This window comes from Silene latifolia, chromosome 7 (genome assembly GCF_048544455.1).
Source record: "Silene latifolia isolate original U9 population chromosome 7, ASM4854445v1, whole genome shotgun sequence".
Taxonomy (NCBI): domain Eukaryota; kingdom Viridiplantae; phylum Streptophyta; class Magnoliopsida; order Caryophyllales; family Caryophyllaceae; genus Silene; species Silene latifolia.
In genome coordinates this window covers 71,293,387-71,319,698 of record NC_133532.1, presented here as the reverse complement: position 1 = coordinate 71,319,698, position 26,312 = coordinate 71,293,387, and positions in this window count along the sequence as shown.

The window sequence follows — 26,312 nt, the reverse complement described above, 5'->3', positions numbered from 1 at the left end:
TTGTTTCCTTAAACAATAATTTCATCTAACTAATAAAGCAATTCGATCACTTAGACCGTATCTTATTTAATCAAATTATAATGAGATACGTAAATATTACTTCCAAAATCGTCCGTCAATTTTATGTAATTTAATTAACCCTATCTTCATACGATCAATTAAATGATCAATTAAGAGTGTTACCCTTTAAGTATGACCTAAGGAGATCAACTGATCACCACCGTCGCACGACAGTAATGTCAAACTCTAGTCAGCCAATCTTTACCGATATGTGTGGACCAGTTGACAGTAAAATATTACTTCCCAATTGTATTCTTTAAAATGAGATTTAAACATGTGATCATCATGATCAACAGGTGTGATCGCATTATTGTCAGAGGACACATAATCCAACAGAAAGATGGGAGCTTGAGGTTGTGCATAGACTACAGGGAGCTGAACCGAGTGACGGTGAAGAACAAGTATCCTTTGCCAAGGATAGATTACCTGTTTGATCAGTTGAGTGGTGCATCACTCTTTTCCAAGATTAATTTGAGGTCGGGGTACCATCAGGTGAAGATTAGAGAGGTGGACATACCGAACACAGCTTTCACATCGAGGTATGGCCATTATGAGTATGTGGTGATGCCTTTTGGGTAATCTACTGCACCGGCTGTGTTAATGGATTTGATGAACAGAATCTTCAGACAGTTTTTGGACAAGTTTGTGGTGGTGTTTATCGATGACATCTTAGTCTATTCCAAGACTAAGGAGGAACATGAGGAGCATCTGAGGATTGTGTTGCAGACCTTGAGGGAGCATGAGTTATATGCTAAGTTGTCCAAGTGTGAGTTCTGGTTAGAGAGAGTTGCTTTTCTGGGGCATGTGATCTCTAAGGATGGGGTAGCTGTGGATTTGGCAAAGATTGAGGCAGTGACAAAGTGGGAAGCACCAACGAATGTTGCTGAGATCAGGAGTTTCTTGGGTTTAGCTAGATATTACAGACGGTTCGTGAAGGATTTCTCCAAGATTGCTATACCTATGACAACTTTGATGAGGAAAGAGAATAGGTTTCATTGGGATGAGAGTTGTGAGACGGCGTTCCAAACATTAAAGGGGCGTTTGACCACAGCTCCTATCTTGGCATTGCCTGAAGGGATTGAGAACTTTGAGGTTTATACAGATGCCTCAATGAATAGGTTGGGATGTGTGTTGATGCAGAACAGTAAAGTGATTGCCTATGCTTCTAGGCAATTGAAGCCTTATGAGGAGAACTATCCTACACACGATCTAGAGTTGGGTGCAGTGGTGTTTGCTCTCAAGATTTGGAGACATTACCTTTATGGGGTGACCTTTAAGGTATTTTCTGGTCACAAGAGTCTCAAGTACATCTTTACTCAAAAGGAGTTAAACATGAGACAGAGGAGGTGGATGGAGCTGATTGCCGATTATGACATGGATATTATGTACCATGAAGGGAAAGCCAATGTTGTTGCAGATGCTTTGAGTAGGAAGAGTGTACATTCTTTGTGTACAGCTTTATCTTTGATGAGGTTGAGAGATGGGGTGGGGAAGTTTGGGATACATATGATGCAGAGAGGGGATACCATGGGAGATTTGACGGTGCAACCTGATCTTTATGATGATATTCGAGGTAAACAGGTGTTGGATCCTAAGATGGTAGAGTGGAGAGCTGGAATAGAGAAAGGGACAGTGTCCAGATTCTCTATTCATACAGATGGTAGTCTGAGGTTTGATGGGAGGTGGTGTGTCCCTAATGATGAGGAGCTGAAAAAGACAATCATGACAGAGGCACATTGTACACCATATTCAGTACATCCAGGTGGTGACAGGCTATACAAGGATTTAAAGAACACGTTTTGGTGGCCCGGGATGAAGAAAGAAACAGCTGAGTTTGTGGCCCGTTGTTTGACATGCCAGAGAGTTAAAGGGGAATAGCGACGACCACAAGGTAAGATTTAGTCTTTAGAGGTACCTGAGTGGAAGTGGGAATCCATTTCTATGGATTTTATCGTGGGTTTGCCGAAGAGTCAACAGGGTAATAACATGATATGGGTAATAGTGGATCGACTGACCAAGTCAGCTCATTTTGTGCCAATGAAAGATACATGGACTAAGGCACAATTAGTTATGGCTTATCGGAAGAATGTGCTAAAGTTGCATGGAGTCCTTAAGGACATAGTATCTGACAGAGATGCGAGATTTATCTCAAAGTTTTGGAAAGAGTTGCAGGAATCTTTGGGCACAACGTTGAAGATGAGTACAACATTTCATCCTGTGACAGACGGTCAGACTGAGAGAACAATCAAGACTCTTGAGGATATGTTTCGAGCTTGTGTGATGGACTTTGGTGGTAGCTGGGAACAGAGGTTAGATTTGATTGAGTTTTCTTACAACAACAGCTATCACTCTAGTATTGGCATGGCGCCGTTTGAGGCCTTATATGGAAGGAGATGTAGGAGTCCGATTTATTAGGACGACAGTGCTGAGGCAGTGGTTCTAGGCCCAGAGATGGTACATGAGATGGTTGAGCAGATTAAGATGATTAGGGAAAGGATGAGAGCTGCTCAGGATAGGCAAAAGAGTTATGCAGATCTACATCTCCGGGATATAGAGTTTCAGGTTGGGGACAAGGTTCTTCTGAAAGTGTCTCCTATGCGTGGGTTTATGAGATTTGGGAAGAAAAGCAAGCTGAGTCAGAAGTTCATAGGGCGTTATGAGATCTTAGAACGGGTTGGAGAGGTTGCTTATCATTTGGCCTTACCAGCTGCGTTGGAGAGGGTACATAATGCGTTTCATGTATCTCAGTTGCGCAAGTATGTGAGAGATCCGTCACATGTGTTAGATGCAGAGAGCATAGAGCTAGATGAGTCCTTGTCCTATCTTGATGTACCTAAGCAGATTGTTGACCGGAAGGTTAGGAAGACTAGAAGTGGTGAGACAGTTTTGCTCAAAATCGTTTGGTCTAATCACGAGACTAAGGAAGCTACATGGGAGACAGAGGAGGCCATGAGAGACCGTTACCCTTTCCTTTTTGATCAGGTATGTATGGTTATGGGGACGTAACCTTGTTTCTTTTAGGGGGGGTAGTAGATGATCGCAAAGAGTTTATAAGAGCTTTTATACCCTTTTGGTGTTGTGTCGATATGTTTGTTGTGGTTGAGTCGGGTTGAGTTTGGGTTAGTAACATGTTTTATGTTGAGTTTTGTTTTGGTTGTTGTGTCGGGAGTGTAGTAGTGTGTGTCTTTGTTTTGTATTGGTTTGAACTTCGGGGACGAAGTTCTTTTTAAGGAGGGAAGACTGTAATACTACGGTTTTATAAGTCTCTGGGTACTCTATCGAGTGGGCCTTACTCTGTCGAGTAGGGGTGTGTTGCGATTTAAAAATAGTGTTTGACCTGTTGGGTACTCGATCGAGTAGCCTTGATACTCGATCGAGTAGGCGGCACTCGATCGAGTACGTCAGTTACTCGATTGAGTAGCCCGGCTTGCGGGTAATGTTTTGTCGGGTTTTGTTAATAATGCGAATTAATATATAAACACTTCCGTCACTTTCATAATACGCTTTTACAAACCTAATTACTTTCAAAAGAGATTTCAACCTACGCACTTCGCACTCATCGCATAATTGACAAATCCCGGAGCTTGGAAGGTCGGAATTCATCTTTCTTTACATCTTTGTGATCCTTGCGTCGATGGTAAGATCTACGTACCGAATTTGTTATATTTAATTAAGTTTCGTCAAACCCTAATTTTGGGAATTGGGGGATTTGTGTTAGTTTTGTGTGGTTTGTGATATATGTGATGTTATGTTAGGAGGAGGATTCGTAGAGGAGGCTTTTTGATAACAGCTGTTGAGATCACCTGTATTGCATTCCAGGTAGGGTTTCCCTACTCAGTATTAGTCCCATAATGTGTTGGTGGTGATTTGTGATTGTTGATTGTTATCATACGAGTATTGTGACGGTTGTTTGTTTGATTGCTGATTAGTAGTTGTGATTGTTTGTATCTGTCTGTGTTCTTCGGAGTGCGTCCCTGGCTGAGTGGAGTCACTTGCGGGAGTGGCTTCACACCCATTATTTGCCTTCTGTGGAACCCGCTACAGAAGGGATGTGCACATTAATGCATTTGGGTTTATCGCTCGACAGAGATGAGCGGGGCTTAGGTGGGAACGACTGCGGTCGCCCCACTGGCGGCGAGGTGTAACCTGTTGCGATGGGTACTCTGGCAGGGCTACACACTTTTGTGTGTAGTCAGTATTGTGGAGTTGGTGATGGAGTTCAGAGTACATCTGTGACGATTGAGCTGTGTTGTTTGTTGTTTTGTTGAGTTATATAAATTGTGTGATTAGTACTGACCCCGTTTATTGTTTTAAAAATTGTGGTGATCTATTCAGGGATGGTGAGCAGTTGTTGAGCAGGTATGAGTCGAGATACATGGGCTAGCTGGGATGTGTCACCTTCAGATGATAGAGTCTTTCGTTGTAGCTTAGTAGTTTGTCAGACATTTTCATTTAGTTGATTAGACAGTTGTTTTGGAGAACATGTAACCCGTAGACAGTTGATTAGGCACTTGGTTTTGGATTGTATTCTTTCACTAAACTTATACTATTTAAATGTTGTTTTGTTATTGTCTTATGATTATCATTGCCTCGAGGAACCGAGATGGTAACAGCTTTATACCTGAGTGGTCCTGGTAAGGCACTTGGAGTATGTGGTGTTACAGTGGTTTAGTTTAATTGTGTTGAGCATAGTTCAAAATTTAATCCTGTGTTCAACTGTGGATTTGAATCTGAAATTTGTTAAGTTATAATCTTAAGTTTCCTGTGAATTCTCGGTAGAAATTTGAGGTCTTAACTATATCTTTTATCATACAAACAAGTCACACAACCAGTTGAGTCATCTTATCTGCAATCTCTGGATTTCAGGCTGTTTCTGTTGAGTTTAAAAATACTTAGATTCCTTCTAAATTCATGAAATTTGGTATAGTTTTAGATCAATATTAAATATTATTTGTCACAGAAATTCAGAATTTTTTCAAGGTCATTTGATATTTTTAAGGTGTCCTGCAAGCCAGGCTGCATTATTGCCTGTTCCTAGGCTTTATACTGCATTTTGGTAATCAGAGCTCAGGTTTAACACAATTCCACCTTTGTGTTAGTCTTGGGTTGACAGAAGCTGTGAGATTATTATCCCTACCTATATTAAAAACACAAAAACAACCATAAGTGAAGAGATACTTGCTGGTATTGAGACCAGAATAGAAACACTTGCAGGAAATGTAGACACACTGCTCAATGCTATTCATGTGGTGATGGAGAGGTTTCCAAACCATGATCCAAGGAGACAGCCATCTGCCAGAGGGAGAGGTAGAGGTAGAGGCTTTTTCATGGGAGTAGGGAGAGGACAACCACCACCTGGTTATGAGTCAGACTCTGAGGAAAGCATCAGAACAAAAGAGGAGGCTCTTGAGCAAGCAGACAAGCATCTAAAGGTAGAAATTCCTGATTTTTCTGGTAGTCTTAACCCTTATGACTTACTAGAATGGATTAGGGATGTTGAAAAAATATTTTGAGTTCAAAAATTACAATGATGCTAAGGCTTGTAAAGTTGATGTGTTGAAATTAAAAGGATATGCATCACTATGGTATGATAACCTTAATCGGAGGCTAAGGGAAGGGAAGGAGGCTATTAAATCTTGGTCCAAACTTAAAAAGAAATTGTTAGATAAGTTTGTTACCAAAGATTACACCCAGGATCTGTTCATTAAGTTGGCTAAGCTTAGGCAGGATGAGAGACCACTTGAGAACTATTTAAGAGAGTTTGAACAAATAACCTTATCTTGTGTGAGACAAATGAGAAGCCTGAGCAAAGGATTGCTAGGTTCTTAGAAGGGCTTGATAAGAATATTGCTACTAAGGTTAGGATGCAACCACTTTGGTCTTATGATGTTGTTGTCAACTTGGCACTTAGAGTGGAGAAAATGGGGAAGTCTAAACCTACTACACCTAAACCCAAACCTATCTTTAGACCCTAAACTGGTGTTAAAATTACTGAAACACATAAACAAGTGTCCCAAACAGGGGGAGACAAGGGGAAGACACCTATGTTCCCTAAGTCCAACCCACCTCTGACCAAAGAAAAGATTAAATTCTTCTAATCCCAAGGGTATGGCCACTTCAGGGAGGAATGTCCTTCCAAGAGAACATTGACAGCAATGGAAGTAGAGGAGTGGGAAAGAGAGGGTTCAGCTGAGTATGAGGAGGAACCATTAGATGAGGAGACAACTCTTGAGGAGGAACCCAACCAGGAATAAGTCTTGGCTCCCCCTGCTACAGGCCACAGTCTTATTTTATGGAGGGTAATTCACTCTTAACAGACACCATTGAAGGAGGATCAAAGATCCCTCGTTGTCAGGAGTAGATGTACTATTCAGGGTACGGTATGCAACTTGATCATTGATGGTGGAAGCTGCACCAATGTGGCATCTATCACGATGGTTAACAAGCTTAACCTCAGTACCCAGGAGCACCCCAATCCTCAAAAGCTCAGATGGCTAAACAAGGGAGCAGAGGTTAAGGTGGATAAACAATGCCTGGTTCCATTTTCAATTGGCAATGTTTATAAAGATGAGATCTTATGTGATGTGGTCCCTATGGATGCCTGCCACCTACTGTTGGGTAGACCATGGGAGTTTGATAAGAACTCTATCTATCAGGGGAGGAACAACACCAATTCCTTCAAGCAAGGCAGCTCAATTACTTATGATCAAACCTCCATATCGAACCAATTAGTGCAAAATAGAGGTGGTTTGGCCATGAGTGACCATGCATGAATGCAAAATGTATTATCCAAATTAAACTAACTATATGAGCTATCTATACTATACTAAATGAAATGTGCTAAACTATATGAGTTAATTAGACTATTTTAATGCATGATATTCAGTTTAGATGAGAGGTAATTTGAATTAACTCCTAATATTTGTAATCAAACCTTCCCAAACCGCACAAAAACTTGTTTCCAAAGCAAATAAGTTTGGTTACAAGTAACTAATATGATTTTAGATGCATCTATACTAAATGACATGCAAATACAAAGTCAAGGGAGATGATATTTACAAATGGTGATTATAAGGAGGATTACACCAAACTCATTTCTTGTTGCTATGTTCATTAGCATTGTCCATGTTGCTCAATGCCCTTAGTAATCGGTCAAAAACTTGCGCATAATCCTCAAAAAAGCATAAATATAGCTTGGACCATTTCAATATGAAGTTTGGTCATCTTAGAATAGACAAGAGCTTGTCAAATACTTTCTCAGTCACCTTGCCCATAACACTTGGGTCCTTGCGATGCTTCCTCCTAGCTAACCCACAACCTTTAACAATACAAGGCATACAATATGACTCATGTTCCTTAGGAGGGTTGAATTCCCCCCATTCATCTTGGGAACCAACGATGATGGATTATTGCTCTATCGATCCTTCATGGAGAGAAGGATAAATTACACTATCTTTATGAGGAAATGGTTGACGGATAGGAGATGGAGCGTTCAACTTCTCAACATTAAGATCATTCATTCTTTCACTCTTGTCACTTTCTTCTGGACCTGCCTTAGAAATCAACCCATTTCCGAAGAAGAGAGCTTCTATTTAATTAAAACTATGGTCAAAGCTTCCAATATCATAGTTCTTCTCTTGGCTTCTCAATTATCCAAATATAGCAAGTTCAATTTCATCAACCTCCTCTTTCCATGTTTTGCCTCCATCGTCACAAGTGTCAAGGGCACACACATCTTTCACATGGGTTATAGAAGAAAAGTGTGGTAGGAGGTCTTCCCCGTCATCATAAACATCCCAAATAAGAGGGGTAAGTTTAATCTATGAGAAAATTTGGACACAAATGGTCATTTCCCAACCATCCCCACACTTATATTTATTTTCGCTAGCCTCTCCAATTCAACCATCTTCCCAATGGGGACCGTCATCAAAAGTGCTTAGAGAACAAGAAATACTAAGTGTCTCACAAGGGTTCACCCATTATTTCTCCCTTGAGGTGAATAAGGGAGAGTTCATTCACATCCTCTACCACACCATCTTCTAATTTATCATCTAAACTTGGTCCATAACCAATCATACACTGCTCATATTCATCGAGAGTCACACCCTCATATTCACATTTATCAAGAATATTTGTAAATTTGGGTACAAGTTGGAATATGGGGTGTTTAAAGCATAGAAAATTACAAGGTGTAGGTGGTGAGATTGTTGCATAGGTTGCTTCGTAGTGGCCATGAAACTCTTCTTCACCTTTGATGTGACTCTTAATTGTGCACATTTAATCTCCTAATTGAGCCTATTTTGCGTACTATTATAACATTTCATGGCAATTATATCCGTCAAATCCTTTCTACTTTGCTTTCCTAGTGCATTTTGTATGACTTGTAGGAATGAGGACAATGAGGCGGAATTCCCGTCTCCCGTGCACATTTGGAAGGTTGTGACGACCTTAGATGGACAAGTATGAAGAGGAGGCAATAACGACGACCGACAAAGCAAGAATAAGGAGTATTCAAAGATTAAAGGACGTGAAGCAAAAGGACCACACTGTGCAACAATCTGAGCGGATTGAACACAAGACGAGCGGACTGGCATAGCATGATCCGAGTGTCCCGTGCAAGAGACGAGCGAATTCTCCCCTCCTGATCCGAGCGTCTCCACTCCTTGCCCGAGCGGATCGTGGTAGCACTAGCGACGTGATATTCTCTTCTCCTCGTGAGACTTGCAATTCCTTATTCAAAACTTATCATTGTTATTTACTAATATTTCCTTACTTGACCTAATGATGTACTACTATATATACTCCATTTGGTAATAATTAAAGAGAGAGCCCTCTTAGTGGACGCAAACCTTCCTTAGACTAGATTAGGAGTAGATTAGAATAGATGAATCTCAACCATTCAACATTAATCTTTCCTTAATTATTGTGCAATGTTTATTATTATTGGGTAGTTGAAGATTATTGGGTTATTATTGGAGAATTGACAACTCTTCATGGATCAACAAGTTCTCTTCTATTATTCTTTCCTTTCCATTTTATTCATATTAAGTTTGGTATAATTCCTTTACTCCTTACTCTTTATTGTTTATTTCCTCATTCACTTATCATGTTTATACTTGTAATGATTGACACCATTAATGACATGTTTCCCATGATAATGAGTGAGTAGTTCTTTAGCTAGGATTAATGGAAAATTAAGGGAAACAAACATGGGGAATGATTCATGCTTAATCTAATATGTTTTCATAATTAAATTGCTTGCTTTTTATGATTTCAACTCATGCACATGTTATGTTTGATGAAATGCGAGCCTATGAATCCTTGCTTTTTTACCTATCACTTATCTTTTTAATGAGACTTGTAAGCTTATACACCAACTCGAGTCTCATTAGACTATGCATAAAATTGAATAGGAAGGACTAAGTCGACTTGTAGGTGTTGTACAATCTAATCAATTCGGCTCCGGGACCCAAACCTCTTAGGGATTGTAAGCTTATATACAAACTCGATCCCATCACAATAATAAGTGCTTGCTATCTAATTGAGAACGTGCTTGTATGATCAACTCCCATGAATCCCCTATAATCCCATGACATCCTAGTATCCTTTATTATTTGTCTACATATTTATTTGCTTTATTGCTTGTTTTACTTTGTCGTTTGCATTAGTTTAGAACAAAACTACAAAACCAAATCAATTGTGACACTAGCATAAATCGAGATAGATAGACTTAGAACCCAAAGCACACCGTCCCGTGGATCAACCTCGACTTAACCACTCACTATTTGTTTGTTGAGAATATAACTGTGTTTGATTGGGAGACATGATGACACCTTCTATCAAAATGGGCCGTTGCCGGGGACGGTATTATGTGATTAAGTTCTTGCTTGTTTGTCTATTTCAATTTTGCTTTAACCTTGAGGAACTTGTTCCTCAAGGATTGTTCTTACCATTTTTGTGTAGTTTCCATGCTTGTAGTTGTTTCCTTGTCTTAGCTATGATGGGTCAAGACTTGACATATGGAGTATATGTTGGATCTTTTGAGTATGACTACAGGTATGGGGAGTTTGAGAAGCAAGTCAACACAAACCTACCTTACTACTCATACAATGAAAATCCTAACTACTACCCCAAATTTCCCTACCAAAATCACCACATCCATTATCCACAACAACCACCCATCTAAGACCCACCTTACAATGAATTCCAAATACCACAATACAACCACTTTCACACCCACCCACAACAAAAAAGATGAGCCTAACTTTGACATTCAAAGTATGATCCTCCAATTGATGGGAGATCAACAAAAATTTTTCAAACAAGTGCTAGAGGAGAGCCAAAATAGAGACAATGTTCTTCAAAATATTGTTACCCATGGTGAGGAGTTGGCAAATAAAATTGCCCAAATGCAGGAAACCCAAGTGGCTACTCCCCACCAATCCTTCAACATTGTCCATAAATGCGAATTTGAAGGAGTGACCTTTGATATGGAAGATGAGAAGTGGGAAGAGCCAATCCCTTTGAGATCTTGTGAGTACGAAAGTGTTGTGTTCAATGAAGAAGACACGAGGTTGAGTATGACAAATACTCTTAGCCTTTGTGAGTGTGATGGGGTGTCTTTTGATGTGAATATTGAGATGGTGGAGGTAGGATTATTGAGGAAAGATGAAGCCCCCATTTATGATTCTTATAAGGATAGCCATGATGACGAGATCGTGAAAGAAGCTTATGTGTTTTGCAAGAACTCATGGAATAAGGAAGAGGAAACTTGTGAGATCACTTTACTGGAGGAACCTATCCTTGAGAAATTTGAGATTTCTTATCATGAAGAAGATGAATGCCTCTTCCCTATTGCCTATGAACACCATTTCACACCCACCATAGAACCTATGATTGTTGGAGATGATATGGTGGATCTTCTCCAAAAAGTCAAATCGTCATATAAAGGGTACTTGGTGGAAAAGCTCAAGAACAAACTTGCAAATGAAGTCACTTGTGGAAATTTGGCATCCACAATTCCAACTTTTAAGGAACCCGATCATCAATGTTGTGAAAATTCTCCTTCTAGTTTGGAAGGATTGAGTAATCAAAATGGTATCATCATCACCAAAATGAACGGAGAGAGTAGTAAATGGAAGTTTCTGGACGAAAATGAACCATACTTCATCCCTAGCAGTGACAAGAATCATGGGCTTGTTGGTTTAAAACATTGCAAATATTCAAGTGCCAAGAGAAAGATGAAAAAGAGAATGAATGACAAGTTTCCTTGGCCAAGATTTATTTAGAATTTGAGCAAACCATACTTATGCTTATTTGGGGCTTGTATACAAGCCTTTGAATTTCTTCTAAGAGCCTTGAGCTCTATGGACAAGGAATCTCGACAATTTGATCTAGTTTGGTGGAGTCCTATCTCAAACCACCATTTGTAAAATATTCCTTCCCATAATCTTTGCATTGTATAATATTGTATATAATTACGCATTTATTACATTTCCGTACATGAGAGTAGTGAGAGAGGGGTTCTTACCCATTTATTGAACATATTTTCAGAAAAAGATAAGGATTCTCAAAAGGGTGCAAGGGAAAAAAATTCAAAAGAAAGGAACAAGGGATTGACGAAAGACTGCACGAAACGCTCATCCCGACCATAGGACGCTCGTCCGGAGCCTTGCCACCAGCATAATTCAGCACTCACCTACAATCCGCTCGGATTGCTCAGAAGACGCCCGTCTCAACAAGAAGACACTCGTACTGGCCGTAGGACGCTCGTCCTGAGTGTAGCCTTTGAAACATCTCTGAACTGTGTGAGAATCCGCTCGGATTCTCAAGAATCTGCTCGTCCCAGAAAAGACGCTCGTCTCCACCAGGATACGCTCGTCCCCAGCCGGTCAGAAAATATCCAGGCTCCCTGTCTGTGAATACGCGCGTCCTCCAAGCAAGATGCTCATATTAAAGCAACGAGACGCTCGTCGCGAGCACGAGTCTCTTGGATTGCCCCAGTTTTCAGTCTGGTTCTCGATCTATCCGCCGGCGCCCAGCCCTTATCCGCTCGACTCCCACCCGTTTTCCTTTATAAACACCCCCACCATCCCTCATTTTCCTTATCTTATCTCCTAAAAATATCATATTGTAGATACCCGTATCCGTCGATATTGGAATTTATAGAGAACCCGACAAACACCCGATGATGATAGGACACATGTATTCTTTAGTTGTCATTGTCATTATTTGGAGCTCGTTTTACGAGGTAGAATGGGCGTCGTCGATAAAGTATTTTATTAATTTAAATGATATTTAAATTAATGTTTTTAGCGAATTCTTTCTGTTAATTTAAATGATATTTAAATTAATGTTTCTAGTAAGTTCATTTTGTTATTTTAAATGATATTTAAAATTAATGTGTTTTTTAAGTGAATTCATTATTCATTTAATTTAAATGATATTTAAATTAAAGCTTTATTTTGAATTTATTTTCTTAAGTTTATTTTATTGAAAATAAAAAAAATAATTGATTTGAAAAATCATTTTATGAGTATATTTGATTTGAAAAGTCATTTATTTTAATTTATTAATTGATTTGAAAAATCGATTTTAAAAGCGAAGAACTCGTTTTTAACCATGTGTTTTTGAGCTCGATTTTAGCTCGGTTTTTAAGCCCGTTTCCTTTGCGAATTGGCACGAATCTCGAGTACACTAACCCACCTAGACCAATACCCATCCACCCTTGTTCGAACCCCCTCACAAGCAGCCCAAATTCTCGTCCCAAACCCCTCACAAGCAGCCCGCAACCCAATCCCGTATACCCTGTTTTGCAGCTCAATTCGCGAGCCCAAACCCGCTCCAAACACTACCAAGACCCGTACCCATTAACCCTAACCCATACCCTAATATCCTACCCATATTACCTTACCTTAACCACCAAGAAAACCCCTCAAACGAACCCTAGAAACCCCCCCAAAAGCTGCTGGACAGCAGCTATGTTCAGCTAGCCCGATTTGCCCTCCCTCTCTTTTAACCTATTTTAACTCCCTATAAATACCACCCCTCCACCATACAATCATTCCTCTAAGTTCTCCACACATCCAAGAATCACATACAAGCTTTAAACCTCAGAAACAAACCCTAAACATCCTTCAAAAACCCTAAACAAAACCGACACACAAACTGAAACTGTTTGTGTGTCCTCTTCGAAAACCCATTCGTTCCTCCATCAAACCTCCATAAAAACTCGAGTTTCTTGTTCCTAATTAACCACATAACATCCATCTATACATTAGACAAAGAATTACGAGCCAAATATCCCTTGAGAGTACACGAAATCCCTCGAAAAACAGAGTGAAATAAAACTCTGTTTTCGCGGTTTCTTCTTGTTTGTCCAGTTCTGTTTGTGCTCGTTTTTCGTGCCCATTAACCCAAATCGAGCAGGGGTTGCTTTAAGATCCTTGTTCTCCTCTCTTTCTAGTTTCCAAAACATCTTTCGAATCGAATTTTCGTCGTGAAACGAGGGAGATATCACTGTTTTAAAATCGCTGTCCAGAAACTTTCCAAAACGCGTGTTTGCTTTATTCTTCGTCGACGACGGCCTCTCGAGATAAAATCTACCATCGATTACGACCCAAGACGGTATCAACGATACATGTAGGTTGAGGGTGCATCAAATCCCCTTTTCTCTCCTTTTTTTATTTCGTTTTTTTATGTCTTTTTTATAGTTTGTTTTTTGTTTGTTTTCGTTTTGTTTATCGATTGTTTTAAATTAACTATGAAACTAGTTAGTCCGAGTATGAGTTAAAGTACCACTATGAACACCCGCGTTGACTTGAGATGGGAAAAGAAACCGCTACATCTGTCGGTCGTACACCCCCGTCTCATTTACATATCCTCGTGTTCAAAGTAGGGCATAAATAAAACAATTATCTAACTTTGTTCTTCGTTTTCGACCCCCTTTTGTTTCGGCCAAATCGACAGACCCTAGGACCCGTTGCATGTTAGTTTAACCTCTGGTTGTTAACCTATGACGTATTTAGATGACTTTAATTTAATTTAATAACCTAATTAGACACGATAGGTGGCTTCGACGTAAGTTATAAAATCAATCGACGATTCTGTAAATAATTGAATACATCTCTCTCTTTCACCTAATTTCTCGCTAGTATAAGAGTGCGTGATTAGCACCTTCTTATTGACACTCGATGAGTTAAATTAATTAGCGAATTTGACCTAATTAGACCCTTTAGGCCGTGTAGAATGCACCCTTGCGCGACAATCAATCAACATCGTTTTTAACTCGTTTTCTAACTTGTTTCCTATCCCTTTTCGCAATCACTCGATCTAATCAATGAATCTAACTTAGGAACTAGGTTGGCCTTGTCTTGGCCGTGAGGGTGGCCGTTGGTTTGGGCCGTGAGGTGGCCGTTTTATTTACCTTTCTCGCTTTGTTTTTATACCGTTTGTTTCCTCGTTGTTTCATTGTTTGTAATTTATCGTTTGTTATCGAGTTGTATTTTTTTCAAGTTAGCTTTCTTTTATTGAGTCAAAACCTTTTCAAAAACCTTGGTCTTGTTTGGTTAGACGGTTGTTCCCCAATGCTTGTAGGAGCGTAGTAAACCGCATGTTGTCGAAAGCAACATGGCCCGGTTTATGCTAATGCATGCTTTGGTGCGTAGCCTTATGTCTAATTCGATGAGATTAAGCGCGAGCACGCATTACGAGGAGTGACCCAAGGCCGTGGGTATGTGAGCCGTGGGCCACCCCCCTTTGTGCACGGTTTTCAAGGCCCAATGGCCGTGTGTGTTGTCATGTATTGCGTCGTATGTAGCATTTGTATTTAGATCGAGTTGTATCTTTAATTTGTTGTTGTGTCGGCATGAAATGCCTGGTTTGTAATAGGTAGATCCCAACGGCTCCCCCATTCCCCCTAAGCCTTGTTTGCTTTTATTTTGTATGTTGTTAGATCAATCAACCCACATGCTAAATTACAACTTTGACAAAGTTAGTTTAGTTGCATCTAAAACGACATAGAAATTGTTGTCACATGTTAGGGTTAAAACAACGTTTGCATATCATACATCGCAAAGAGCTATGACCTTGTTTGAAATCCGACACTTGACTTAGTAGAGGCCGTTATCGACGGGCGGGGTTGGGTGTCCTTATGGGCTTCCCAACACGTACCCTCACCCCTTACTCAAGATCTATGGTTTGTGGATCCGTCTAAATACCATTGGATTACGAGAGTCATTCAAATCGAGTGATATAGGGTACAAGTCTTTATCTTTAATCACTCGTAGTCGATGGGCTTTATGCTTTTCGATGAAAGGTGTAAAGTTGACTTGAACGGTTCCCGTTCCCAAAAACTTGGTGGCGACTCTAATATGTCTTAATTCGATTCGAAAGAACCTCGAGTCGATTATGCGGGTGTGGATCCCGCGGACGCAGCCTCCCGAGGGCCTTGTCCACGATTTGGCGACTCATTGGGGAAAAGAGGACTAGTTACACTGTGTTTCTAGGGTCTTTTCCTCCGAGGTGAAACTTGAAAAGAAAGTGTTGGAAAGTAAAACATTACTCATAGTGCTACGATTCATGCATAAACCCTTAAGGACTTGCCGGGCCGTCCCGGCGTTTCTTCGTGATGCGTGGGGGCGACGTCCCACTATGCCGGAAGCGCACATTGCTCGCTTCCACTTCGCCTCGCGTGGTTCTTGAGGGTGGGGACTATCTTCTAGGTACTTTACCTTAAGACACCTCGCTCTATTAGACCGCAAAAGGATGGAGGACATAGACCTTCTTATAGAAGACTTGCCGAGACCTAGAGATGTCTAGGAGCATACATCCTTATAACATGAGACTGACAACGTGCAATGTGTTTTCCCGAGTCCTTTTTTTCGAAAATTCCAAGTCCTTTTCAAAACCGAACTTTTGAACAACTTACTTTCAAACCTAGCATGATTTTCAAAACGCGGAATGCTGCCCAAATAGGACTAGAATTTCGCCCAAAACAAGCTTTTATAGCTGCATGCTTTGCCCATTTCAAATCTCATTTTTTCAAATCGATCATTCGTTTTTCAAAATCAATCCAAAATGTTTCTCGAACCTCAACCAAGCATGAAATGCGTCGAGTCGTGTCCGGGTCATGGCCGTGTTAGGCCGGGTTTGTTTCAAGAGTCTAGAACACGACCTTGTTGGGTCACCCAAACTCACCTCTTGGGCTTTGAGTCATGTTGGTCGACCTTTTGGTCTAGAATAGTCCATAAAAAAAAAAACGTCCAAGCTAGGCCTTATGGACGTTTCACTCGAACCCTGGGCTATGTTAGCCCAATCACGGGTTTAGTCACACCGAGTCCAGTTTAGAATCGAGTTATGACAGTTTGAGTCATGTCGTTTTGTCGAGTCTAAAATGAACCGATGTCTAAATCAAACCGTGAGTCGAACCTTTGGTTAATCAATCTCAAGTCGAGTCTTTGTTTGAGTCAAGTTAGGGTCGTGTCCTTAAGTGTGCAGGGGCTCTTACTTTAAATATTGACTCAGTACGGGGTTTTCTTGTAGAAAGGCCGCCGAAAACCCGACGTCAAGCAATGGAAGATGCTATCAACAAGCTCACGGAGGCCGTGAACCTCATGATGACCGAATGGATGTGATCGAGTCTAAGTGGTTGAAGATTCCTCTTCATCTACCCCACCTCTCCGACGATCCGGAAAAACGGTTCAAGTTCATCGAAGACCGTTTGAAGCTCTCCCGGGGAAGAACATTCACTATGAGAATGCTAGGGCCTGTGCCCCGGTTCAGGATAAGTTGCCCACGAACATGGTACTCACTGACATCCCAAAGTTCAAGGGCACCGAAGATCCAGTCCACCATGTTAAGGCCTATAAAGGGTACTTAGCACTGAAGGGAGTACCTGCTGATATGCTCTCTGAAATTTTCGCCCAATCTCTGGGTGAACACCCAAAGGCGTGGTTCTATAATCTTGACCTCAAGAACTTCCCCACTTTCGAAGATATTACGGTGGAGTTACTCAAGCACTATGCTGACAATGTTGAGATTCAAACCAACATAAGGACTTTGGAAGTGATGACACAGAAGGAAAAAGAGGGCTTTACTGAATTCCTCGCAAGATGGCGCGCTGAAAGCGTGAAGTTAGCTAAGAAACCTGATGAAGTTGAAATGGTAGATAAGTTCGTGAAGAATTTACGGCCTGTTTACCGTAATGCTCTGAAATACCAAAATTTTGGTTCTTTCAAAGAATTGATAAGGATCGGGATAAAGGTAGAGGACGATGTCCGAATGGCAGAAGTTGAGAAGCCAAAAGGATACCAAGGGGCCTCATCGTCTAGGACCAAAGCCCCAGCAACGACCCATTTGGATGAAGCCATCAATCTCTTAGAAGGGCAATCGAAGAAGTCGCAGCGCCAAACACCTAGGGCATTCACCGATATTGGATGCACTTATACATATGCTCTCCAAAGGCTCATAGCCCAAGGAAAGCTGAAGCCTATTGGTCCAACTCCGGACCCTCCCGCTGATCAACAAGGTAAATGGTATAAACCAAATGCCTACTGTGCCTTTCATCAAGGGAAAGGCCATGATACTGAAAGGTGCTATCGACTGAAGCACGAAATCCAAGACATGATTGAGAACGGAACGCTCCCAATCCCAGCCATAAAACCCAATAACATCACCAATCCGTTTGGCGATCACGCCAACTTTGTTTCTGTCGAAGACAATGTCGATTATTCCCATCTTATCCGCCCATGTCACTTGAAAGGGGTGTTTATCGGGAAAATATTTGTGGATTGCTTTGAATTCTTGCCAACCCCGAAGAATGAAATTCAAGTCGGGAGTCTTGCTCTAGAATGTACTCCTCTCGTTAACGAAGTTAATAAAGGACAATTCGATTCACCGACCTTCATCATTAGCGTAGATCCTCAGAGGACTACCTCGGGATGGAGGCAAACCATCACAGGGATCAAGGACAAGAGCCGAGCATCTAAGTTGACAACTGAGCAAGGGAAAGCTCATGACCAGATTTGAAATTATGAGTCGGGATCTATTTTCTTATCTTAGTTAAGTCGAGTCTAGGACTTTCTTTTCCTGAAGTTGATTCGTTTGTTCCGCGATGACCTAGGGTGTGTCCTAGGAATCGTTCCTTCGAGTCTGTTAAGCTTTTGTCTTTCCAATAAAAAGTTCCAGTTTCGTTTCCAAATATGTTTTGTTTCCAATCCTCAATCATTCCGAAACATGATAAAATGCACAACACACTCAAAGGCATCCCTGGGGTAGAAATATGTCCCGTTACAAAATGTAAGTTACATTAGGATCCCGTGTTTGATTCCTTTACCTATTCCATGACTGGTGGTAGAAAACCTCCATCTGAACCAATGTTTGTGACAAGCTTTTAGATGATTCTATGACAAACCAAGACTAGCTCCTTGTTTCCCCTATCGATGATGGAAGGCAAGCCTTTTCCCCAACAAAACCATCCCATCTCGAAGAGAGAAGATATCAACCCGTTCTAACAAGGAATTGTTAGTTCTTACCCAAATTAGTTGGCGAAGCCCAGTTTTCAAGGTGTATCCATTTGTGACTAAGAGAATGAATAGAAGATCACTTTCAAAGAAAAAAAAAAGATGAAAAAGAATGAAAAAATGAGAAAGAAGAGAAAAATTGGAAAAATGAAAAAAATGAAAAAAAGATGAAAGAAAAAGAAAAAAGGAAAAAAGATGTTGAAGTTATTACAAAAGGTTTTTGGTTGAATGTCGAAGTTACGGAAGCCAGAAGTCAAGTCAAGTACCCATAGTTGAAGTTCAATGGGCGAAGCCCAAAAGCGTAAGTAGTAACCTCTCTACCCTCTAAGTCCTTCCTGAGACAGTTACAAAGAGATAGTCGGGAATTTTGAGAATTATTCCGCTTGTGTTGTTACACCCAGCCTTTAGGGTCCAGACATGGAAATTTGAACCCACATCGATTTCCAACCCATTTGCACTCGTGGTTCATCAAACCCGAGACACCCATTCCAACCACATCAGCAGCCATAGCCCTTGGCCTTAGCACCACAAAACAAACCTTCAGAATGATGGTTAACCATTCCAACTTGTTATTACCAAGCTCCACATCCCAAAAGATCCAAGCCTTTTACACCTAACCCCAAACACGGGATTTAACGGTACTTTACAGGCTAGAATGGGATATGACATGATACCTTAGGTGAAACCTTCGAGTGTGTACACACAACCAAAATGCCATGTTTATGCACCATGATCGAACTACGTCGGATTTGATTTCGCTCCACGCGAATACGTAGGCAGTCCTTCAGAATAAGGGATTCAATCCACCCATCATCCAAGTTGTCATCTTGTTGGTTTCTTACGGGTCTTAACCAAGTCCAAATGAAGCCACCTTTGTTTGAGTCGGTCTTAGCACTCGATGTAGGCTAGGATGAGGATATAGGTTCGGATGAATAGTATCGAGTCTCGGAATGAGCTTTATCTAACGGTTTAGGCAAAGATGCTGAGTCACATAGATGTGGGTTTGTGTTGGGAACAGAAAATATGAAAAACCCGCTGAAAAGAAAGAAGGCGTGGAAGAAAAATAGTAAAAGCCCGCTGAAAAGAAAGAAGGCGGTGGCAAGAAATGATGAATACTCGCTGAAAAGAAAGGAGGCGAGGAGAAGAGTGACAGAATGTTCCCAACAAGAGTGACACGTGATGTCTAAGTGTTCTCATAAAATTAACTGTTTGTTTAGTGTCGGCGAAGCCAACGTTGTCCCTCTGTGAGTTTAATCCACCTTGTCAATGCCAAGTGATCTTGATTCCCATGTGCCCTCGGGAGCACGCCCATGCCATACGATATCTCCGTCCCAAGTTCGACGACCTTGTGATTCCCATTTGCCATCTTTTGGCGCCGGAACGGCCGATCTACATTTCTACCCCCCAATAAGTCAATAATTGAATTAAAACCCGTGCACACTTACGGTTTTATTTTCCTTTTTTGTTTTACGGTAGCGGGCTACGCCCACGTTGTTTACGGGTCATACAGAGTGTCTGAGTCGTATTTCCTGCTCACCCGTCAAGGTTCGATTTCAAAATGCCAAAGATTTCAGAATTCCGAAATTTCAAAAACTTTTTGCGAATTATGGGATAGATGATCCAAGTAGTGGTACATTTCAAGTCAAGGTTCAAATCTCAAAGTTCAAAATCAAATTTTGGGTCGACGACCCAACATCCAAGGGATTCATTTCAAATTCAAAATTTGGGTCGATGGCCCAATTATTCAAAATTTTCAACTTGTTCAAATTTCGGGTCGATGACCCAGTCTTTCAAATTTAATTTTAGGTCGACGACCCAGCATTCCAACACTTCAACTTCAAACCTCGGGTCGATGGCCCAATATTCTAAGTGATTCAAAATTCGGGTCGATGACCCAATTATTCAAAATTTTCAAATTCAATTTTCGTGTCGATGACCCAACCTTTCAAATAATCCAATTTCAAGATCGATGATCCAAATGTGCTTATGTGATGATTATTGCTAGTACATTTTCTATGTTTCAATTTTAGCAGGATATGCTTCAACTGGGGGCTCTAAAGTCTTCGACTTTAGAGCCATTACAAATCGGGGCTCTGAAGCCGTTGGCTTCAGAGACCATTATCAAGATGTAAAGGATGACATCCACCAAGAATTCAATTCAATACAAGAGTATGAAATGGAAGAATTCCGTAGCTGAAAGCAAATGATGAAAGCGACGGCAACCTCCTCGGAAAGTCCCGTCCCATTCGGACAAGTGCCAGCAGATGATAAATTTTGGGCAAATGTCAGCAGATGATGAATTTTGGACAAACGCCAGCAGATGACAAACTTTGGGCAAGTGTCAGCAGTGCCGAACTACGACGCGGGTTTGATTCCGTCAGAAACGGATACGTAGGCGCCTAAGGATAACGCTCAACTCACCATTTATGCAATTTATGGGTCGACGACCAACGACGATAATTTGACACAACAGAAGCAAGAGCCAATCCCCAACGAAGTTTCAGGTATGATCTCTTCTTATGGCTGGCGAGCTTATATACGCAAGTCTAATGGACTATAAACGACCCGCAGAATCCTCAGGTCGAAAGGGACCTGGGGTATACTTTGACTTTCGCCTTGTCCAAGCCTCAGTCAAAGTGGGGGCTCTGTAGATACCCGTATCCGTCGATATTGGAATTTATAGAGAACCCGACAAACACCCGATGATGATAGGACACATGTATTCTTTAGTTGTCATTGTCATTATTTGGAGCTCGTTTTACGAGGTAGAATGGGCGTCGTCGATAAAGTATTTTATTAATTTAAATGATATTTAAATTAATGTTTTTAGCGAATTCTTTCTGTTAATTTAAATGATATTTAAATTAATGTTTCTAGTAAGTTCATTTTGTTATTTTAAATGATATTTAAAATTAATGTGTTTTTTAAGTGAATTCATTATTCATTTAATTTAAATGATATTTAAATTAAAGCTTTATTTTGAATTTATTTTCTTAAGTTTATTTTATTGAAAATAAAATAAATAATTGATTTGAAAAATCATTTTATGAGTATATTTGATTTGAAAAGTCATTTATTTTAATTTATTAATTGATTTGAAAAATCGATTTTAAAAGCGAAGAACTCGTTTTTAACCGTGTGTTTTGAGCTCGATTTTAGCTCGGTTTTTAAGCCCGTTTCCTTTGCGAATTGGCACGAATCTCGAGTACACTAACCCACCTAGACCAATACCCATCCACCCTTGTTCGAACCCCCTCACAAGCAGCCCAAATTCTCGTCCCAAACCCCTCACAAGCAGCCCGCAACCCAATCCCGTATACCCTGTTTTGCAGCTCAATTCGCGAGCCCAAACCCGCTCCAAACACTACCAAGACCCGTACCCATTAACCCTAACCCATACCCTAATATCCTACCCATATTACCTTACCTTAACCACCAAGAAAACCCCTCAAACGAACCCTAGAAACCCCCCCAAAAGCTGCTGGACAGCAGCTATGTTCAGCTAGCCCGATTTGCCCTCCCTCTCTTTTAACCTATTTTAACTCCCTATAAATACCACCCCTCCACCATACAATCATTCCTCTAAGTTCTCCACACATCCAAGCATCACATACAAGCTTTAAACCTCAGAAACAAACCCTAAACATCCTTCAAAAACCCTAAACAAAACCGACACACAAACTGAAACTGTTTGTGTGTCCTCTTCGAAAACCCATTCGTTCCTCCATCAAACCTCCATAAAAACTCGAGTTTCTTGTTCCTAATTAACCACATAACATCCATCTATACATTAGACAAAGAATTACGAGCCAAATTGCCCTTGAGAGTACACGAAATCCCTCGAAAAACAGAGTGAAATAACACTCTGTTTTCGCGGTTTCTTCTTGTTTGTCCAGTTCTGTTTGTGCTCGTTTTTCGTGCCCATTAACCCAAATCGAGCAGGGGTTGCTTTAAGATCCTTGTTCTCCTCTCTTTCTAATTTCCAAAACATCTTTCGAATCGAATTTTCGTCGTGAAACGAGGGAGATATCACTGTTTTAAAATCGCTGTCCAGAAACTTTCCAAAACGCGTGTTTGCTTTATTCTTCGTCGACGACGGCCTCTCGAGATAAAATCTACCATCGATTACGACCCAAGACGGTGTCAACGATACATGTAGGTTGAGGGTGCATCAAATCCCCTTTTCTCTCCTTTTTTTATTTCGTTTTTTTATGTCTTTTTTATAGTTTGTTTTTTGTTTGTTTTCGTTTTGTTTATCGATTGTTTTAAATTAACTATGAAACTAGTTAGTCCGAGTATGAGTTAAAGTACCACTATGAACACCCGCGTTGACTTGAGATGGGAAAAGAAACCGCTACATCTGTCGGTCGTACACCCCCGTCTCATTTACATATCCTCGTGTTCAAAGTAGGGCATAAATAAAACAATTATCTAACTTTGTTCTTCGTTTTCGACCCCCTTTTGTTTCGGCCAAATCGACAGACCCTAGGACCCGTTGCATGTTAGTTTAACCTCTGGTTGTTAACCTATGACGTATTTAGATGACTTTAATTTAATTTAATAACCTAATTAGACACGATAGGTGGCTTCGACGTAAGTTATAAAATCAATCGACGATTCTGTAAATAATTGAATGCATCTCTCTCTTTCACCTAATTTATCGCTAGTATAAGAGTGCGTGATTAGCACCTTCTTATTGACACTCGATGAGTTAAATTAATTAGCGAATTTGACCTAATTAGACCCTTTAGGCCGTGTAGAATGCACCCTTGCGCGACAATCAATCAACATCGTTTTTAACTCGTTTTCTAACTTGTTTCCTATCCCTTTTCGCAATCACTCGATCTAATCAATGAATCTAACTTAGGAACTAGGTTGGCCTTGTCTTGGCCGTGAGGGTGGCCGTTGGTTTGGGCCGTGAGGTGGCCGTTTTATTTACCTTTCTCGCTTTGTTTTTATACCGTTTGTTTCCTCGTTGTTTCATTGTTTGTAATTTATCGTTTGTTATCGAGTTGTATTTTTTTCAAGTTAGCTTTCTTTTATTGAGTCAAAACCTTTTCAAAAACCTTGGTCTTGTTTGGTTAGACGGTTGTTCCCCAATGCTTGTAGGAGCGTAGTAAACCGCATGTTGTCGAAAGCAACATGGCCCGGTTTATGCTAATGCATGCTTTGGTGCGTAGCCTTATGTCTAATTCGATGAGATTAAGCGCGAGCACGCATTACGAGGAGTGACCCAAGGCCGTGGGTCATGTGAGCCGTGGGCCACCCCCCTTTGTGCACGGTTTTCAAGGCCCAATGGCCGTGTGTGTTGTCATGTATTGCGTCGTATGTAGCATTTGTATTTAGATCGAGTTGTATCTTTAATTTGTTGTTGTGTCGGCATGAAATGCCTGGTTTGTAATAGGTAGATCCCAACGGCTCCCCCATTCCCCCTAAGCCTTGTTTGCTTTTATTTTGTATGTTGTTAGATCAATCAACCCACATGCTAAATTACAACTTTGACAAAGTTAGTTTAGTTGCATCTAAAACGACATAGAAATTGTTGTCACATGTTAGGGTTAAAACAACGTTTGCATATCATACATCGCAGTAGCTATGACCTTGTTTGAAATCCGACACTTGACTTAGTAGAGGCCGTTATCGACGGGCGGGGTTGGGTGTCCTTATGGGCTTCCCAACACGTACCCTCACCCCTTACTCAAGATCTATGGTTTGTGGATCCGTCTAAATACCATTGGATTACGAGAGTCATTCAAATCGAGTGATATAGGGTACAAGTCTTTATCTTTAATCACTCATAGTCGATGGGCTTTATGCTTTTCGATGAAAGGTGTAAAGTTGACTTGAACGGTTCCAAGTTCCCAAAAAACTTGGTGGCGACTCTAATTTGTCTTAATTCGATTCGAAAGAACCTCGAGTCGATTATGCCGGGTGTGGATCCCGCGGACGCAGTTCCCGAGGGCCTTGTCCACACATATAATCATCTATCAAACAAACCCCATAACAAAAACCAACCCAAAACCCTAACTTTTCAATCGAAAATGATGAACCTAAGAGGCAAATGCATGAAATCCGCCGAGACCGCACCCAAGAAGCGCAAGGGTAATTATTCATTAACTCTAAGGGAGGTAAGGGGCCATCGTAATGTGATGATACAAGGTCTTGACAACTCGAATACTTCCCTAAGGTAATCTTCGCTTGCGATGAACACCGCCAAAAATTCGTTCATTTGTTAGGTAAGCGTTACGAGCCCACTCAATTTATTGATACCGCTGTTTTAGAAGTTCTTGGTATAAGGTATGAAACTGAAATGTTCTTCGATGGTTTGGGTCTCGGGAAGCTATTCTATGTCCACGAGGATACTTACCTTAGTCTTACCCTCGAGTTTTTGTGTAGTCTCTGAATCATCACTAATACACAAAGAAGTGTTTTTATGGAGTTTTGACTTTGTATTGAAGAATATAGGTTAACCTTGGACCAATTTGCAAACTTTTTTGGTCTTATATTGCCAAATGTCAACACCGATAAGCCCTCTGACTTCAATGTTAACCACATTTGGAGAGCCATTTCGGGGAGGGAACTCTTTGCCTTGAAACAATGCTATACCTTTGCCATCCAACATCCGGTGATTCGGATCGCCGAGCGCTTTATAGTCGGAACCATCAATGGGTGGCTAGAACAAGATAGGTGCACCCTACTTGACTTGACCTTCTTAGAGTCCTACTTAAATGTTCAAGGGACAAGGGCTTACAATTTCAACACGCCCCTTGAGATGCTTACAAGGTTCTTTGATTATGCTCAAGGGAACTCTAACATTAAGTCCTTTGTAATGGGAGGCCTAATCACAATGTTGGCCAATAACCTTTGCCCCAGGTTTAACCTTCATGGGGGCTATGAGAAGCTCCAAGGGAGCACTTTGATTGATGAAGATGCTAACTTCAACCACCACCGGTGGTGCACCTATACTCGAACCGGGAGTGTGGATTGGTTTACAAAGGGATGCTCTTCAATTGTCCTCATTGAGTGGAACGTACCACCTACCGAGCAACGGTTGAGTCGGTACTCATCTACACCAAGCTACCTCCTTGATATAGAGATTCACTCTAACCCACCACAAAGAGAAGAAGCACCTCGTCAACCTCAACAACCTCTTGAGATGCCGGTACGGGGTAATGAACCACCGTCCTATGTACCCATTCCACCCTACCCACTCAACATGTACCATTCACTCCCCAAGTTCCCGATGCTCCGGACATGAATGATTTGATGAAGCTTATGCAACGGGTCGATCTTGAAGTGCACGATGGGAGGGTTGACAACTATTTGGACCTTTATCCTCAATACTACAATATGGCTCAACAATTGCACTTGGGAAAGTGGTATTTTGTGGAAAGGGAGAAATGCTCATTTTTGAATTTTTGTGGAAAAGGGAAATGTTTTTCCTTTTCTCCTTTTTTTGATAGGGATTTTTGTATGTGGGGATGGTTGTATCCTTGTTGTGTAAGAAAGGACTGCTGGAATATGTGTCCTCCGATAATAATGCGATCACAACTGTTTATCATGATGATCACATGTTTAAGTCTCATTCTAAAGAATACAATTGGGAACTAATATTTTACCGTCAACTGGTCCACACATATCGGTAATGATTGGCTGACTAGAGTTTGACATTACTTTCATGCGACGGTGGTGATCAGTTGATCCCCGTAGGTCATACCTAAAGGGTAACGC